Source organism: Mizuhopecten yessoensis, unplaced genomic scaffold (assembly GCF_002113885.1).
Source record: "Mizuhopecten yessoensis strain PY_sf001 unplaced genomic scaffold, ASM211388v2 scaffold4259, whole genome shotgun sequence".
Lineage (NCBI taxonomy): Eukaryota > Metazoa > Mollusca > Bivalvia > Pectinida > Pectinidae > Mizuhopecten > Mizuhopecten yessoensis.
This window is the reverse complement of record NW_018405455.1, coordinates 520,315-540,179: the sequence shown is the minus strand read 5'-3', so window position 1 is coordinate 540,179 and position 19,865 is coordinate 520,315. Positions and strand designations below refer to the sequence as shown.

Here is a 19,865-nt window from a genome sequence, read left to right as displayed (position 1 = left end):
TGGTTAAAATAGTGAGGAGTAAAACCAAAAGTAATGTTTTTCTTTTCTTTGAAAAGGAAGTTTGACTATGTTTTCGTGTAGTTGTAATTTAGGATATCTGCCCCGCTGCAGGCAATGTACTAGATACTAACACTGTAGTTTTTCGTTCATATAGTTACCACCTCAGTTTAGTATACCTGTAGTATGACTTGGTCATGTTACATGTACTGCTGTTGACTAGGTTCTTTTATCTCGGTTGGTAAGAACGACAGAATGATTATTGGGGTCAAAAGTTAGAACCCTGATCTAGCCTCGTATCATTTATATTTCATTTATAACACTTTCATAATTTAAAAAGAAATAAAAATGTCGACAATACCACTGAAGAATCTTTTTAACGAGCTGAAGGTACTAAAGACATATTTTTCCTTTTTAATTATTTCTTCGTCCGTAAAGATCATTCTTAAACGGTTATACATTTATTGATTAACCATCACGGAAATATGTGAAAAATGTATGACTGTCTGATCGAAAATAATTAAAGAATATATTTTTCGCTGATGGGGTCGTTTTTTAATCGGAAATATAAAGCAAATGGTCTAGATATGTATTTACTTGTTGTGATTTTTTTTTCATACTGCTTTTCAGGATTGAAGAATACAAATGGGCGAGTTACATTTTTTCCGACGTGATGATCTGAACGACGGATACTTATTATTTGCTTATATATTATAAGTTATAATCGATATCTACAAATGTCTATCGATAAACAGCTTACGTGTACCAAAAAAGCAAGTTGTATCCGGTCGCTTTAGCGAGTGTTTGTTTCATGATTTCTTGGCTTTGGCACAACCATAGGATTATCTGCCAGCAAACAAGTAATACTGTGTTGGTTTGAACTATGCTTTTGTTACTATTCTTGCAATTTTGAGCCCTTTGTTTCGATTCTCACATAAAAAGCACACTTAAAAATAATAAACAGCTCTTTAAGATAAAACAATCCGTATCACTTTACGCGTCAGAGTTTAAGTGGCGACACTAGCTTGATAATTAGTGTACTTATGAGATATAAACATATTGCTGTAATGACGCAATATCGATGGTAGTTGCATGCATCGGACCAATACTACACAGACTTGTATTTTGTGAATTAGAATAATGTTGTTTACATCATGGTTGGGTTAACAACTCTGTTAAATAAACAACCTCTTTTCAAGAATGGTTCGGTAAAAACAGTTAAATGAACAACCTTGTTTTCATAATGGTTACGTAAACAACACAGTTTGATTAAATAAATATATGTTTATTACGGTAAAGTAACTGCGACTAAATTAGGGATCTTATCTTTTCTCTTCTTTCTAAACAACATTCTTCTTCCTAATGTCTCCCTTGACAATGCCTCACTTTTGGCCTTTACATGTAGTTGAGTGTTCGCCCCTGTAAGGAAGGCTTTGGGATCTGTCCCCTGGCCGAGATATACCAGAGTCTGTAAAAATGGTAGTTTCTTATCCTGCCTAATGCTCAGCAATTTAGGAGTAGGACGACTGGTTCGCCCGTTGTCAGTATAATGTGACCGACTGGGGTGTCCTGCAGGGTGTCTTCGGCAGTATGTATCAGAGAGGTAGCACTATAATGTCGGCATCAGTTCCGCGCTATCACAAGGAGACAATCACGAACATGTCGCATCCTCCCAAAACACAAACGCATACACTCCACGCATGCATCTTGCATACGGGGGAATCCGTCCTTAAATAACCATAACTGTTGATAGGACGTTAAACAATACTAAACCAAAACCAAACCATTGCAAGTAACACGTGTTCATAGTTCAATAACGGTTTCTTGTTATGTTGCAATATCTTTAATTGTCATAATTGGACGAGACCACTTTTGTTTGAGTCGCTAATTAAACATTCAACAATTAAATGTCAAGTTTAGTCTGACATTCTATTTTGTTATGAACATTTATGCGGAGTTATACAAGTCTGTGTATTTTATGTTGTTTTTTTTAAATTGGTCAAGTCATATAGTGCAATTTAACCTATTACATAATGCATGTAAGCTTACAGGTTTTTAAGCGACAAAACTGTAAAAGAAAATGTGCAAACTTTTATTGTTCTTTTTTGTGTCAGCTTTCTCTCAATATATTTCAAAGGATGGTGTGCGAAATGCGTTAGCGGAGCGAAAGATGCTGGAAAATATTAGACCTATATTGGATATATATGTATCCGACAGTTTGGAACGTCCTGCAAACAGACTACTGGGACTTTGCGCAGAAATTATCAGCGATTCTGAAAATCAGATCGAAACAAACATGGAACAAATTTTGACAGGTAACATTGACTTTATATCATTATTATGGTTCGCACAAATTATAACAAAAATATGCTTGTGCCAATTTATAGTGATTATTCAGAAATCTGCATTTTTAACGATACAAGCATCAATATAGTGGTCTATTGTATACGTTTATTCTATCATAAAAAGTAAAACCACATTGGTAATATATATTTCATCATGTCTATATACGTGCATTTCATCTTTATATACTGTATTTGATTTCATTGTTAAGCAGTGTGTCAAATGAAATATGATACATATATATCATAAAAGAGGAAACTCGAAAAATAAATTTCCACAGCAAGCAATAGTTTGTCTCTTTTTCACGAGTGGGGAATATATAGAATTACTAACAATAGAGTATAGTGACGTCACCAAAAACACATTTTGGAATAGATTTGATTAAGATAGGACATCACTCCAACAATCCAGGTGGAGTATAAAATGATCTGGGTCGATGTTGCGGTATCTGTGATGTAGCATTTGATTAAGGTGGTACTATGAATGTCCCAATACAAATAGAACACAATACATCTCCTGTACATACGCAGGCATACACACATAAGAAGATATTAGTCAGGTGGCATAGAACTAATAGTTAGCGCCTGATCAGACAGCTCCTGCGAAATCCTCAAAATTGTATTGATAAATGATATATGCTAATTGTATTGATTGTATTAATTGTATATCTATGCTTTAGGGTAGCTTATTCTAGCTTGACAGGGTGCATTATCAAATGTTGTACACTATTATAAATTATTACTTTTTTGCCAGTGAAATACCGCATAACTGTATCATGAAATATTTATATTTATATTTAGAGTATGGTGTAGAGGTTAAACCGATCCTGTACCATAAGTAAACGTAACTTATATCATGAAGAAGTCATCCATGTCTGTACGGAGATTTGCGGAAGTGTATTGTATACGCGTAGTGGAGCCAGTATTACAAATTCGATATTTGCAACAGTTCGATATTTGCAACAGTATCATGATTTACATATTACCTCGGGTTATCCCCCTCCTGATTCATGAATATCAGTTTAAATAAATTATCTCTTGGGGGGGGGGGGGTTACGTTAGTCTGTGGTGATTGTTGATTGCTTTCTGTGTCACATGCAAAAAGATTCGATATAAAAAATAAAAAGTAAATAATTACTAGGTAATACGTTACTGTAAATCTCTTCCAACATGTTTAGTGATAGCTGTCCATATGTGACTTCAAAGTAAGCTATCGCGTGTCTAAGCGAAATATGAATATGTGACGTTTATGACTTATCACGTGACTATGAATTATATTACAACCACGAGGAAGCAAACTTATCTTCATTCTATACAAACACCTGTACGATCTAGTAAATATGGATGACAATGATTCAGGGAAGAGAACTGAGGATGAAAGGCTAACCAGTAACGCTATCACTATTTTAGACGGAACTTATTTCAATCTAAACAAGAAACTATATCAATTGCAAAGGAAAGTCGATGCGATCGAAAGATTCGCAGATCCTGACCATCAGTGTGAGTGTAACGAGACGGAAGTTGACGACTTCAAACGATCCGTATCGGACAAACTCAATGGCTTCTCAAAGATTCTCTCCTGGTTTGAAAATAGATTGCGCATTTTGCGAAATGAGCAGGCAGATCTACGCGAGCTACTCGGTGGAGGAGACATTGGTAAAGATGGTAAGATATATGCTATACAAAAGTATGTTTTTCATTTTTAAACAGCAAATTTTCATTTACATGAATATTGATTTAAGATTGAGGAGAACTTAATATTTGGACAATAATTAGTTCATGATTTGACGTCACAGTCGATAAGAAAATGCTATTTTGGAAGTGTATGCATTCACAACCCCTCCCCCCTCCCACAAACCATCCCCAACACCACTCCGGTCCAGACTACCATTATTTAATATAACCCATAAATCCTTCTACACATCTCTTGACACCCAGCACATCTTTCAATCTCCATCCCCACCAGCCCCCATCCAGGTTATAACCCAACTATAACACTAATCAGCCCCCCCCCCCCACCTCCACACACCATCCCCGTTTTTCCTCTTTACCCATACTAATAATAACACTATTCCCTAAAAATCATAAATGTCGCAACGATGAGCAGAAATAAGTGAAAGACAAGTCGAGGTTTATAAGAAAGATGACATTGGTACAAGTTTAGTCATGTTTATTCTCAGTGACGAATGATGAGGAGAGGAGTACATGGAACGGACAACAAAAAAACAGCACATGCATGACAGTAACCACTTATATACAGTCCGTCGAATAGGACTATAAATGTGACCCGTGTGAGAACTGTCCAATCTCGCACGGAAAAAATCCCTCTGGGTTTTTCGAAAAAGAGTAGGCGCGAAAACGCCGACACAGAGGATAGTGAAAATTGTATCCAAAATGTATCCCTTCTACTCATTTTCCTTTCTGTTCTTCGTCTGCTGGATAACCGAAACAGTCGGTAGTGAAGCGGACGTAAAACCTATCAATCAATCAATCAAGCAATCACAAATTCGTGGGGATGAGTTGGCAAATTGGAATTATGACGTCACAGACAAATAACGGAGGAGATATTTATTAGACATAAGTATAGGTATGGTGAAGTACCTATACACAATTAGACTGCTATTGATGGGCAAGTCTTACCTCACAATAAAAGAACTATTAATTTTGTACGGGAATTGTGGTCTTTCAATCTCAAAAAGAGAAAGATTATTTTGATGATGCGAATAAAACAGAATAAAATATTTGGTTGTTTTGTAACGTTACAATGAAATGACACATGCCATGTCGTTTGACTGGGGTTTGCTTTGTCAGCACATTTGATAAGGTCATAATGTTTTTATTCTCTAGCAGTGAACCGACTACGACAAATTATAAGTCATTATTGTGAATGAACAAAACAAGTAATTTCCGGTATATAATCATGCGTATTTGAAAGGAAGTCAAACTTTATCTTTATCCCTTTTGTTGGTGCAAATTTATGGTTTAAATAATTTCATGTTCGCGACGGATGTATACTGAACAAAAAAAAGAAACGCACAATTAAATTATGCAATCAATAGCCTATTATATTTTGGGAAATTTGTACAAAATTTTATATCAATATGAAGTCTACTCTTTACAATACTGTAGAAGAAACGTCTGTGTGACGTCACTCGTGTCATCAGTAGATACTCAAAGTGGGATACCCGCAAATTAACAAAATGACACTTCAGTACCTGGTGTGGGCACCTTTTGCACGAATTCCTGCACGGATTCTCCTATGCATTGAATTCTGAATTCATGAGAACATTTATTCGCCTTAAGGGAATGTTGTTCCATTCTTGTATTAATGCTGCGATCAACTGGGCGCGATTAGTTTGGGAGGGTTGACGTTTCCTGTTACGCCTGTCCAGCTCATCCCACAAATGCTCAATGGGAGACAAGTCGGGGCTATATGGGGGCAATTCCAGAGGATGAACGTTGTTTGCTGTGAGAAAATCACGACAGACTTTGGCAACGTAATGATTCTCTCGGCACGCAAGCGGTTCCTGGCCCTGTCTTGTCGTGCGGTCGTTACACGCGGACGACCGCTCCTGGGACGATCGGAAACTAACCCAGTTGCACGGAAACGTGTACAGAGACGGTTAATTGTACACGGGCCAACACCAAACTGCCGTGCGACAGCAGTTTGGCTATGACCATCCATCAACATCGCAATTGCTCTTCCCCTCTGAATTTGCGTTAAGCGTGGCATCTCAGTCAATGGCGAAATCAAAATGCCAACGTGGAAAATAAATGTGGCTGAACTTAGAGTATCCGTTGAGATTATTTGTTTGAAAAACTCCGGCTTGGCGTGATCACACCGCGTGATTTGGACTAAAGAAGCTCACNGGGGGGGGGGGGGGGGGGGGGGGGGGGGGGGGGTTGCTATCACAAACAAACCTTCATAAATGCAAAATAAAGAAAAGTAAGCGATAGACAGCAAGTCGATGGCCAGACACATTTTAATTCAAAAAAGGTCTAGAGAATATTAAGACTTGAATAGAGTTTAATATTTTCTTGAATATTTGCTTTAAATTTCGCACTCCGGGAATCCCCCACTACTAAGTCAGCTACTGTAGACTTGCACCGGTTATTATAAAAAGGCCAAATCAGTCCTTACAGTGGAAACCCCGTCAAATTGTTAGCCAACAATTCCTAGTTAAGTCACCCCGAACGAAGTCGGGTGACTTGTTGTTATTGTTCCGTTTCTTATTTATTATTATCATTCTTCCACCGCTTTTATCCTTGCTTAATCTCAGGAACTACAAATGGGGTTCTTATCATACTTTGCATACATATAATCAGTACAATTTGTAGTTGTGCCTCTGACTCTTATTTTTTCGCGTAAACCATCCAAGATGGCCGACGCTGCTCTGATTGGCCGAAATCATATCCAGTTATAACAATAGTTCTATTTGACGGAACATAATGAAACTTAGTGAAAAGGATGATAACGTCACACCGATCGTTTTCGACAAAAAATATTTCACTTTGGATTCAAAATGGAGGCAAAATGCAGGTTTCTGATTGGTCGAAATTTAAATCTTCAATTTTGATGCAATTTGGTATGTAGATGTAGTATGGCACTACGAACAAAACTGTGGTGTTTGTTTTTTAAAATACAAAATGGCTGTCATTTCCTGGACTCTGATTGGTCAAAAATTCAACGCGAAATCATGTCACCAGTAATAACATTCGTTTCATTTCAACTAACATAATGAAACTCAGTGAAAGGGATTATGACGTCACAGCGCTCGTTTTCGACAAAAAATTAATTGACTTTGGATTCAAAATGGCGGCCAAATGCAGGCTTCTGATTGGTCGAAATAAAAATATCGTCCAATATTGATGAAATTTAGTATATAGGTATAGTATGGCACTACGAACACAACTGCGGTGTTCGTTTTGTAAAAAAGAAAAAAATGGCTGTCATTTTCTGGCTTCTGATTGGTCGAGATTTTTATATCGTACAATTTTGATGAAATTTTGTATGTAGGTGTAGTATGTCACTACGAACACAACTGCGGTGTTGGTTTTGTGTAAAAAAACCAAAAGGGCTTCGTACTTCGTAGGGGAGGGGTGACTTCCGCAATTGCTCGCCATTTTTCCGCCGCTTTTTTCTCCGCGACTAATCTCAGGAACTACTAATGGGATTCTTATCATATTTGCATACATAATCAATACGATATGTACATGTAGGTGTGCATCTTACTCTTTTTTCCGGGTCAACCATCAAAAATTGCCGCCGTTGCATCTGATTAGCCGAAATCATATCCAAAAATAACATTCCTTCTATTTGATGGAACATAATGAAACTCGGTTAAAGGGATGCTAACGTCACAGCGCTTGTTTTCGACAAAAAAAACAACTTTGGATACAAAATGGCATTCGAGTGCAGGCTTCTGATTGGTCGAAATTTTAATTTCGTCGAATTCGGTATGTAGGTGTTGTATGGCACTACAAACACTACTGCGATGTTTGTTTTGTAAAAAATTTAATGGCTGCCATCTCCTGGCCTCTTATTCGTCAAAATTTAAATATTGTCTGATTTTCATGAAGTTTGGTAATTAGGTATATCATTGGACACCGGTCACTTGTTTTTTCTCATGGTGCCAAGGTTGTTGGAGCTGGGTTGAGATAGTAGTACTTGGCAGGGGAGGGTTGACTTCCGCTATTGCTCGCAATTGCAATTCTCGTTATTCTTCTTCGCCGTGAACTTGTCCGACCATTTTCTCGAAAAAAAGTAGAGCATATCTTGATGAAACATCACACGATTAATAATTGGCATATGTTGTTGTGCATTCAAGTCTTTATTTTCAGATCGTTGCCAAAGCAACCACACGGCGCGGATGCTTCTGTTTGGTCGAAATTTAGATATAGTTCGATTTTGATGGAAATTGGTATATAGGGGTATTAAAGGACTGTAAATTCAAACATATATGTTTCGTTGCCATAGCAATCACACAAAGGCTTCTAATTGGTCAAAATTAAGATATTGTTCGATTTCACTAAAATTTAGTACAGTTGTGTGTAGGTGTTTCATGGCATCGCGATCCTTTTCTTGTGCATCTTTACAACTGTGGGGGTATTTTAGGGGACTTCTGTTATGGTCAACCATTACAATTACTACTTGCTATCTGTTGGAATTCTCCCGAAATTGTAGAAAAAAGGCAAATATTTTAGCTGCTCACAATAAAAGATAACCGAAACGATATTAAAAACTACACCAAATGCTCACTAATAATCAGTCAGGTTTCTGGCAAGGGTACGCAGCTGTTAACCAATTACTCGGTATTTCAAACGATTTTTATGAACGCTTTAGACACAAGGAGAGAAATGAGAGTTATTTTCTCCGACATCAGCAAGGCATTAGACAGAGTGTGGACATGATGGCCTTCTGTACAAATTATCCCAAATAGGTATCGCTGGGTCCCTTCTCAAATAGTTTAGAATATATATAACTGATAGAAAACAAAGATTTTTTTTTATTAATAATGCACATTCTGCTTGGGTTGAATTTAAGCAGGGTCCCTCAAGGGTCAATATTCGGCCCGCTTTTATTTCTTATCTACATAAACGATATCGTTAACAACATAAATTATATTATTAAATTTTTGCAGACGATACATCACTATACACGATAGTCGATAACCCAACTATGCCAGTATCCGCTCTTCAAGCAGATCTACAAACACTAACAAACTGGTAGAAATCGTGGTTAGTTAGCTTCAATCCTTAAAAAAACAGAAAGTATGTTTAAGTCCTTATCACCAACCATTGTACATGAATAATGAAGAAAGAACAAATGTTGAAGTACACAAGCACCTTGGAGTATTTATTTCGAATGATGGTAGTTGGATCAAATATGTAAACTACGTTATTAATAAAGCCTCAGTCAGAATCAATATTCTACGTTCTCTAAACTTCAAAGTTGATCCAAATACATTACAAACTATTTACTTTTCATTTATTATACCTATTATTGAATATGCTGACGTAGAGAGGGATAATATTACCGAGAATATAGTGCTAAACTGGAACAAATTAATACTGAGGCAGCTAGGAACGTAGACATCAAACCAAACTAATTGTTTTCCATAAAATGTTCTAACAAAATACCCCTCAATACCTCAACCGTCTTGTACTACAATCAGTTACTGGAATATAAAGCCATACAACGAGACATTCTGATGTTACAAATGTCGCTCTCATTGATTGTCATTCTAATGTGTAACAAATATCTGTCTTGCCCTCTGTTATCACATGCTGAAACTCTATTACAGTAAATGTCCGGAGAAACCCTCCATTTATCAATTAATATCACATATTAAACGCAACAACCAAAAAACTCCACCAAAACACTACTGATATGGCTCACGATTAGGACAAATCTATCATGCTAGACTACGCGTGTCAAACAGCTCTCTTGATGAACATAAATATAGGAAAAACATTGTTAAATCCCCTCTATGCGTATGAGGTAGCATCGAAAATTCTCCTCATTTCCTGATTGAATGTACCTTATACACTGCCATCAGACAACTACGCATTAACCCTTCAGTATCAAATAATTGTCAAATTATTATAATATGTCGATGAATCAAGTCAAGGCGATTTCAACAACATAAAGGTAATAATATTATGCTGCTATTATTATTAATGTATACATGCTATTTCAAATAATTTTGGAGTCTGCGTTGCTCGAGTGCATGCATTTATGTTTAACGTTGGTGCGTAATTATGCATGCATGCATGCATACGCATATGTGCAAGTAAATGTAATGTATGTATGTGGATGGGTAGGTACGTACGTACGTGTATGTATGTATGATAGATATATGTGTTTATGATATGTGTGGGCATGTATACATTAAGTTTGTGTGCGCTCACACGCCTTAACATCGTCATAAAAAAATGTTGTTATTATATATGAATATAATTATATTGTTGCTATCATCTAATGCATATCGATTCAAATTAATCTAAATCGACGAGTAAGTAATCACGTCTTACTGCAGGCGAAATGCTAAAGAATTCCGCTGTAGTTTTCTTCTGATCTTGTCAGATCTATTTATTTCCTATGACTAGGGCTACTGTGCCATATGACTAGGGCTACTGTGTCATATGACTAGGGCTTCTGTGTGATATGACTAGGGCTACTGTGTTTTATGACTAGGACTACTGTGCCATATGACAAGGGCTACTGTCTGCTATGACTAGGGCTACTGTGTTTTATGACTAGGACTACTGTGTCATATGACAAGGGCTACTGTACCATATGACTTGGGATACTGTGTCATATGACTATGGCTACTGTGCCATATGGATAGCGCTACTGTGCCATATGAATAGAGCTACTGTGCCATATGACTGGGGCTACTGTGCCATATGGATAGCGCTATTGTGCCATATGACTAGGCCTACTGTGTCATATGACTCGGGCTACTGTACCATATGACTTGGGATACTGTGTCATATGACTCGGGCTACTGTACCATATGACTAGGGCTCCTGTGCCATATGACTAGAGCTACTGTGCCATATGGATAGCGCTACTGTGCCATATGATTAGGGCTACTGTGCCATTTGACTAGGGCTTCTGTGACATATGACTAGGGCTACAGTGTCATATGACTAGAGCTACTGTGACATATGAATAGTGCTACTGTGCCATATGAATAGGGCTACTGTGTCATATGACTAGGTCTACTGTGCCATATGACAAGGGCTGCTGTGTCATATGACTAGGGCTACTGTGCCATATGACTAGGGCTAATGTACCATATGACTAGGGCTACTGTGCCATATGACTAGGGCTACTGTACCATATGACTTGGGCTACTGTGTCATATGACTAGGGCTTCTGTGTCATATGACTAGGGCTTATGTGTGATATGGCTAGGGCTACTGTGTCATATGACTAGAACTACTGTGCCATATGACTAGAGCTACTGTGACATATGAATAGTGCTACTGTGCCATATGAATAGGGCTACTGTGCCATGTGACTAGAGCTACTGTGCCATATGACTAGGGCTACTGTGTCATATGACTAGAGCTACTGTGCCATATGGATAGCGCTACTGTGTCATATGACTAGGGCTACTGTGACATATGAATAGGGCTACTGTGCCATATGAATAGGGCTACTGTTCCATGTGACTAGAGCTACTGTGCCATATGACTAGGGCTACTGTGTCATAAGACTAGGGCTTCTGTGTGATATGGCTAGGGCTAGTGTGTCATATGACTAGAACTACTGTGCCATATGGCTAGGGCTACTGTGTCATATTACTAGGGCTACTGTACCATATGACTAGGGCTACTGTGTCATATGCCTAGGGCTACTGTGCCATATGACTAGGGCTACTTTGTCATATGACAAGGGCTACTGTGCCATGTGACTAGGGCTACTGTGTCATATGACTAGAACTACTGTGCCATATGACTAGGGCTACTGTGCCTTATGACTAGGGCTACTGTGTCATATGACTAGAGCTACTGTGACATATGGATAGCGCTACTGTGCCATATGACTAGGGCTACTGTGTCATAAGACTAGGGCTTCTGTGTGATATGGCTAGGGCTAGTGTGTCATATGACTAGAACTACTGTGCCATATGGCTAGGGCTACTGTGTCATATGACTAGGGCTACTGTACCTTATGACTAGGTCTACTGTGTCATATGACTAGGGCTACTGTACCTTATGACTAGGTCTACTGTGTCATATGACTAGGGCTACTGTGTCATAATACTAGGGCTGCTGTGTCGTATGACTAGGACTACTGTGTCATATGACTAGGGCTACTGTGCCATATGACTAGGGCTATTGTGTCATATGACTAGGGCTACTGTACCATGTGACTAGGGCTACTGTGTCATATGACTAGAGCTACTGTGCCATATGGATAGCGCTACTGGGTCATATGACTAGGGCTACTGTGCCATGTGACTAGGGCTACTGTGTCATATGACTAGAGCTACTGTGTCATATGACTAGGGCTACTGTACCATGTGACTAGGGCTACTGTGTCATATGACTAGAACTTCTGTGCCATATGACTAGAGCTACTGTGACATATGAATAGTCCTACTGTGCCATATGAATAGGGCTACTGTTCCATGTGACTAGAGCTACTGTGCCATATGACTAGGGCTACTGTACAATATGACTAGGACTACTGTGTCATATGACTAGGGCTACTGTCACATATGACTAGGACTACTGTGTCATATGACTAGGGCTACTGTACCTTATGACTAGGTCTACTGTGTCATATGACTAGGGCTACTGTACCTTATGACTAGGTCTACTGTGTCATATGACTAGGGCTACTGTATCATATGACTAGGGCTACTGTGCCATATGACTAGGGCTAATGTACAATATGACTAGGGCTACTGTGCCATATGACTAGGAATACTGTGCCATATGACTAGAGCTACTGTGCCATATGACTAGGGCTACAGTGCCATATGACTAGGACTACTGTGCCATATGACTAGGGCTACTGTGCCTTATGACTAGGGCTACTGTGTCATATGACTAGGGCTACTGTGTCATAATACTAGGGCTACTGTGTCGTATGACTAGGACTACTGTGTCATATGACAAGGGCTACTGTACCATGTGACTAGAGCTAGTGTGGCATATGACAAGGGCTACTGTACCATATGACTAGGGCTACTGTGTCATATGACTAGGGCTACTGTATCATATGACTAGGACTACTGTGTCATATGACAAGGGCTACTGAGTCATATGACTAGGGCTACTGTACCATATGACTAGGGCTACTGTACCATATGACTAGGGCTACTGTACCATATCACTGTCTTTGACCAGGTGGCTTATTTAGATAGAACGAACGCCTCGAGTTCAGAGGTCTTGGTGAACAACTTGATTAATTCTACTTGTACATTTCAATGGTTTCGATTTATTTACTCTTGGCCATAACTTGCCTTAGTTTGTTTTTAATTTCGAGTTACGGTATTGTTGACATTTCTCAATTCCCTTGTTGTGTTTTCAAACCTCAGACTGACCTCGTTACTTTATAATCTTACGGTGTTTGACATAGAAACACAGAACACTGTTCTTGACTTTTTTTTTTCTTCCATGGAAAGTTCTGCGGTGGGTTTTTTCCAAGATGCATTTAAGCAATATCCATGCGAAAATTGAAGTGTCCAATGTATAAAATTACTATTTTTGGCAGTGATACGAGGATTCGATATGATACGAGAGTTTCTCACACGCCAGCTGAAATCTGATTCGCCTTATCGTTCGAAGCCGAGAGTAAGAAAACCAAAACTTAATCTTTTCGTCTTTCCTTAGCATGATTTGATTACCAACAGGAATATAAATTAAAATAGAAAATCCGAGTTGTTTACAGGAATTTACATCGCATTTTAATAAAACACATGCGTCAGTGTTTTTATTAGCAGTGGTAATTTTCCTTTAAATGCCAACATCCATATAAATCTCTGAAATGAGATATACAAAGCCATACTTAAAAGCTGACAGTGCAAGTAAAAAAGCTTTCAATTGAGATTTGAAAAACAAAAGTATATTTTTCTGGTTTTGAGATCTTCACCAGTGACTATCTCTTCCGGCTATCGTTTCTAAGGAAGCGCCGACATTTTAGTTACGACAGCCGGAAGAGATTGTCAATTTTGAAGATCTCAATACTAGAAAAAATACAAATGAAAGCTTTTTAACTTGCACTGTTAGTTTTAACAATTAAATATAGATTTTTTACTAACTTTTAGTACATATACATGGTTATTTATGAAGATTATCACTCCAGGATGACAGAAAAATGTTAAGAACATATGACGCCTTTTGGACAATAAATGTTTGTTTAATATACCCTATTTATGTTGCATGGTATGTAAACAGAGGCAAACCAAACGGGTGATGGTTGGTTATAATGTTTATCTATCTGTCTCGATTTAGTTAATTTTTAAAAGGTATTAAGACACGAGGTTCAGCCATTTCGAGATAGGGGACTTTTTTCTTCCACGACGTTCAGGTATTATATATCCTTTGTATCTTATCAATGAATGAACAATAACACACACGATAGTCTCGTTCAACCAGACTCTTGTTGTCAAGCGTCTAGTTGAACGAGACCACACACACGACAGACACGTAAAAACAGGGTACACAATTTGATCTCATAAACCTGAAATCAAATTTGATCAAAACACAAATAATCTTCTATCTTTTCAGAGCAAAATCTATTGCGTTATTTCAAATCTTTTCATGCAATCAACCCAATAAAAAGCAGCTTGCTCCTGTATATGGAAACTTACTTGTCCACTGGACGATTGGAGGAAAGCCGCTACCAAACTAGAGCGTCTTCAAATGACCTTCGACGTCAGTGTGAAGAGTAAGCTCATGCAACCTAAAAACTTTATTTGATAGACAAAATGTCAAGTATTAAAAGTAAAATGCATGAAATATTGTAAAATATGAGTAAATGTTCAAATATATTTTGCGCCGAAAGAAAATCTGAAGAAGAAGATCGTTGTTTCCCCCAAAATAAAACTTTTCTACACCACATCACATTTCTTGTTGTCTTAATCATAATACAGTAAGTACACTTACAGGTATTTCTAAACATTTTCCTCGTGTTAGTAAATATGGATTGTGAAAAGATTAATGTGACACGACCGTTAAATGTTTTGTGTGACGTTTCGATGACTAGTACTAGTACAAAGTGTAGCGGTAGCTGAATCGAGTCATTTCGGTACATCTATAGTACCTAGGCTTAGAGCGTAGCCGAATCGACATCGATTTGCGTGGACAACTCGTACACATTTTACACCTTTGTGTGCATACGCTTCACTGGTCATTTGTCTGATGAAGGTGACAGAGTATTCTATACTAGTCATCGAAACATCACATATTAACACTTATTGGTTGTGCTACATGAATGTTTTCACAATATGTACTTTCATGTTTGAACAGAGTTACCTACCTTAGAAGCTCCTCTCCCAAAATGTACAAACGCGAGGTTTCCGTCCATTTTGGTTGCCTAATGAGAATGTACCCCGACGTCACCATTAAGTTAATGAAACATTTTTAGTGCTACTGAGGAATTAATGCTTTATTGCAGTATGCTGAATCATTAGACTGATGAAAGTTTAATGAAACAAAAAGGATCATTATTGCTTGCTGAATCGGGTCCTGAGTACATAATCGGACCAAATAGTAGGATGTTTTTAACCGATTAATTTCATTTCAACAAATTATTTTGTTTAGAACGCAAATGGATTGGACAACAGGCAAGCCGATATAAGACATCTCCAATAGGTACCACACATATACAAGCCAAAGTGAATAATATATATATATATATCATATCATAGGTCAACTAATAAATAAGGTAGGCAAGTTATTTTTTTTTGACAGCGGCGACTTAAATCAATACAATGGAAGGTGTGCAGAAATAAGGATGGCGTCATTTCTCGGGGTATGATAAAGATGCGTCCCAGGCCTAGTTTCGTTACCCTCCACTTGGGCTGCTCTCACAAATTTCCAATGTGACCCAGATCTTTGATGACCTACTTCTTTGTGACGGGTAAGATAAATTTATATAAATACGCTTGCCATGTGATGATTAAAGCATTTGTTTGCATGTTGTTCTGTTTTGTGGTGAGATCGTGCTTCCAGTGGTTCTTTTTTCGCTACAACACTGATACTGCAAAAACCGCCCAAGAACATTTTATACCGGGTTTTTTGCCGCAGTGTAGACAGAATGGAATACTTTCTGAGAATATTTTATGCTGCGACAAATTTACTATCAAACCCCGGTCATCTGTATGGGAGACTGGTTTGTGAACCGCTCGGCTAAATCCGATAGTTTCCAATCCACCAAAACTCTACTATATGATATTCACATGTATACATTTACCATCATATCACATTGCAACTGCATAATCCTAACATGTTCATATGACATTCATATAGGCTATGAATGCCGAGAGTCATTTGCTGACGTCATAATTGTTACGTTGGACAGATGTCTGTCTTATTAATTGAACAAGGATGTAAGATAAATACATTATTTGATCTAAGTACTAAACAAAATTAGATGTAATTCAATTTTCGATGAGATAAACTAACTACAAAAATGGTCAGTAGTAGTTGAACTTATTTAAACGGGCATGCATCATAGGCAATATGAATGCCAACTGAAAGCAGCTCAATGCTTAAAATGACTTAGCGTCTACAACAAATTGCAAGAAAAATGCAAATTTTGCAGAAAAATGTTCAGATGAATGATATTGTTGAATCAATAATGTCCATTGATGAAAAAGCTTATTTTAAATCTTAACTTACACAAGTTTGTCAGTTGTGTGTCCATGGCTAATGTGATTATGTTGAATACTAATGTGTTTTAAGGATCCGCGTACCATTAGCAAAATGCTGAAACTATGCATAGCAAACACATTTTTCTGGCATGGCTGTTGTTTTGATAAATCATTTGTGAAAAGAAAAGTATACCATGCAGGACTTTTATGAAACAATAATAGAGACAAAATAAACAACTATTACTCAACAACAGCGTTCTACTCGTAAAACATCGCAGCCGGCCAAGACCTTGGCCGCTAGTCATGAAAACGTCCTGAAACTTTTTTTCTTGTTGGTCGCTTAAATCATGTCAAACGATCAAAACGTCAAATGTAATTATTTAAAACATTTTTTCCGGATTTCAGTCCCTCTTCAATGCTTTCCCAAATCATTGACAAACAAGATTTTCTTATTAATTTATAACGGGAACAAGAAATTCGAAACTCGAGCACAAAATCCATACTTGAGCACGAGAACGGTTTCATGAATACGGGATCAGGAAACGAACCCTGGTGGTTGTGATATTGTTATACTGTAGCTCAACCCGACTGAGCTACCTTGTCAACCTGGACCATTCGCACTACAGTTATATATAATACCAAATAAAGGGGAGGTAAATGTATATACGAAAATCAACAGTGCAGTGGGACATGGTTCCTTAATAAACTCGGCATTTATTCTATTTATAGCTACTACGACTACGCCTACCCCAAGTGTCTGCGACCCAGACTGGATCTCATCTCCAGCAAAGGGCTACTATGTGTCCACAACGGCCGAGAAAGCGAGCTGGAGTAGGGCAGTCGTGAGTTTTACTTATTTTCATTATTTAAATAACACCTGTTTTTTTTAGAAAAGGTTATATATTACGAAACAAGTTAATATTTTGCCTAACTGTCAATGGTAGAAATTTAGAGTTTATACAATCTATTGAGTGTAACTGAACAAGATCAGGTTTTCTCATTCGAGAGTTAAGATTCTGTAACCATGGATGGGATGTTACAGAATCTGAGACTGAGACAGAGATACCTAATCTTGCACAGTTACAGTTAATTGATTTTATTTCTCGCACCTTTCAGATTTAAAAAAAAACTATTCAATTTTGGGGCCTCAAATACATATGGCTTCTACACAACTAAAGCTACATTTGAATGCATCCTCATAAAAATGTTGTCCGTCAGATGGAGATTGTTTTTTTGTTATCTACATCATCAGTTATCTATCAATATCACAACATTACATGTAACGACAGAACGGAAGATTTATAATGCAAATTGTCAAAGTCAAGCCGTTAATGCGTTGATGAATACATCACTGTGTGACAATTCCGCGAAATGTCACGTAAAGGTACCAGACAGATCGGACGAGATAGAAAAAATGTAGCACGGGGTGTGACGTGGGATATCTCCATCTGAGGTGTGAGAAACGGTACAAAACCATCTAATCTTTTGCCTATTTCCTCAATAGTTGAATTTTATCTAAGTTCATGATATTTATTACTAAAGAAATTATTGTTTTGCTGGTTCCCCAATAGTAACACGAGTGATGACGTCGAAAACCGCGGTATTTGCATTCTAACTTCTGATCGGCTGAAATTGCTCAGCGATAAAATTACAACGCCATGCTTTCTTTTGTGCAAAATTCTTATGATTAATTATGGTCTAATAAGTGTCGTCTGTGTTTTGAAATAAAATTAGAAGTAATGAGTAGGATTATTTATAGGCTAATACGTTTGTATCGAAGATGAAAAAGAAAATTGTGTGTCTCTGTGGATAAACAGCTTCGTGGATTTATGCAAAGTGCACACAGTTTGGCTGTATATACTCTATAATCCCTAAAATAATCCTGGTAATTTTTTTAAAATAATTCACTATAAAAATAATTAAAACGAAGTGCAGTTGGAGGCGCCATTTTCATTTAAAATAATGTTGCTTCCGCGATCTTGCTAAACAATTACTTTACGGAATTTTCTACACAGTGACAGGGACATTGGTTTTTGATTACAAACTTACAAACATTATTCCGACAGATATTACGTTTTCCTTTCTTTCTTGTTTCGTTGGTTTAGTAATAAGAACAGTTTTAGGATTTGGTATTTAAAAATTAATGAATAAATAAATGAAAGAAAAAAGGTAGCAGTGTACAGTAGAAATGGCTTGACCCTAAAAATAAAGGGCATGTCTCACATAAACATGGATAGTGAATTCAACCTGCACAACACACCTACATATATATACATATTTATAAACTACATTTTGATTTCATTTTGTTCAGAAGATTTTTTTTTTTTTTTCAAAAACTGTTTTCCCCAGATTTGGGACTTGGGAAAACCATGGTTACCACATCAAAAAACACCAAAATATGCAAAAATCATGAGTTTTTACCCAAAATTTGACCCCCGCAAGAAGATTTTTTTTTCTTAAAACCTGTCTGAAATTAAATATCGTCTAATCGGTAACAGAAATACTCACGTTTTAGCATAAGTCATCCCGGTGGATTTTTCACAATATTTACACATGTGCTGAGTACAAAAGTAGACTCCATGAAAAGCTAGCTTTTGTTGTGTAGACACAGATTTGTAAATGCCCAAAACTGTAGTCTCAAACCAAATGCTGGTGCCCACATAGTCCACTTCATCATGTATATGCCAATGTTAGTGCTGATGTTTTTTTTTAGGTCACCTGAGCTTTGCTCAAGTGACCTATTCTAATCGCTTTTCGTCCGTCGTCGTCCGTCGTCCGTCGTGCGTCGTGCGTCGTGCGTCGTGCGTAAACTTTTACATTTTCAACTTCTTCTCAAGAACCAGTGGATGTTTTTTTTTCAAACTTGGTCAGAATCATCCTTGGTAGATGAGGCTTCAAAATTGTAAAATTGGGATTCCTACCCCAACCCCTGATGCCAGGGCGGGGCCCCAAAGGGAAAATTAACCAATATTTCAAAAATCTTCTTCTTCAGACTCAGAGGTACTACACTCATTTTCTCTGCATGGAAAGAAAGATCATCAGGGGCTTTACTTGAATTGTAAATTTCAGGACCCCCGAGCTATCAGTTCTCCCTTGGGGAGGGGGTAAAGTTTACTATAGTTTATATAGGGAAATAACACTTTTGGGTATATTTTGACAACTTTCTGTAGGAAATTATTTTTACTTG

At 37.5% G+C, this 19,865-nt stretch overlaps 1 pseudogene; it reads left to right on the top strand.

Moving 5' to 3' along the window:
- Positions 1 to 252: 252 nt before the first annotated feature.
- Positions 253 to 19,865, top strand: part of LOC110448773 — a 25,961-nt pseudogene continuing 6,348 nt past the window's right edge.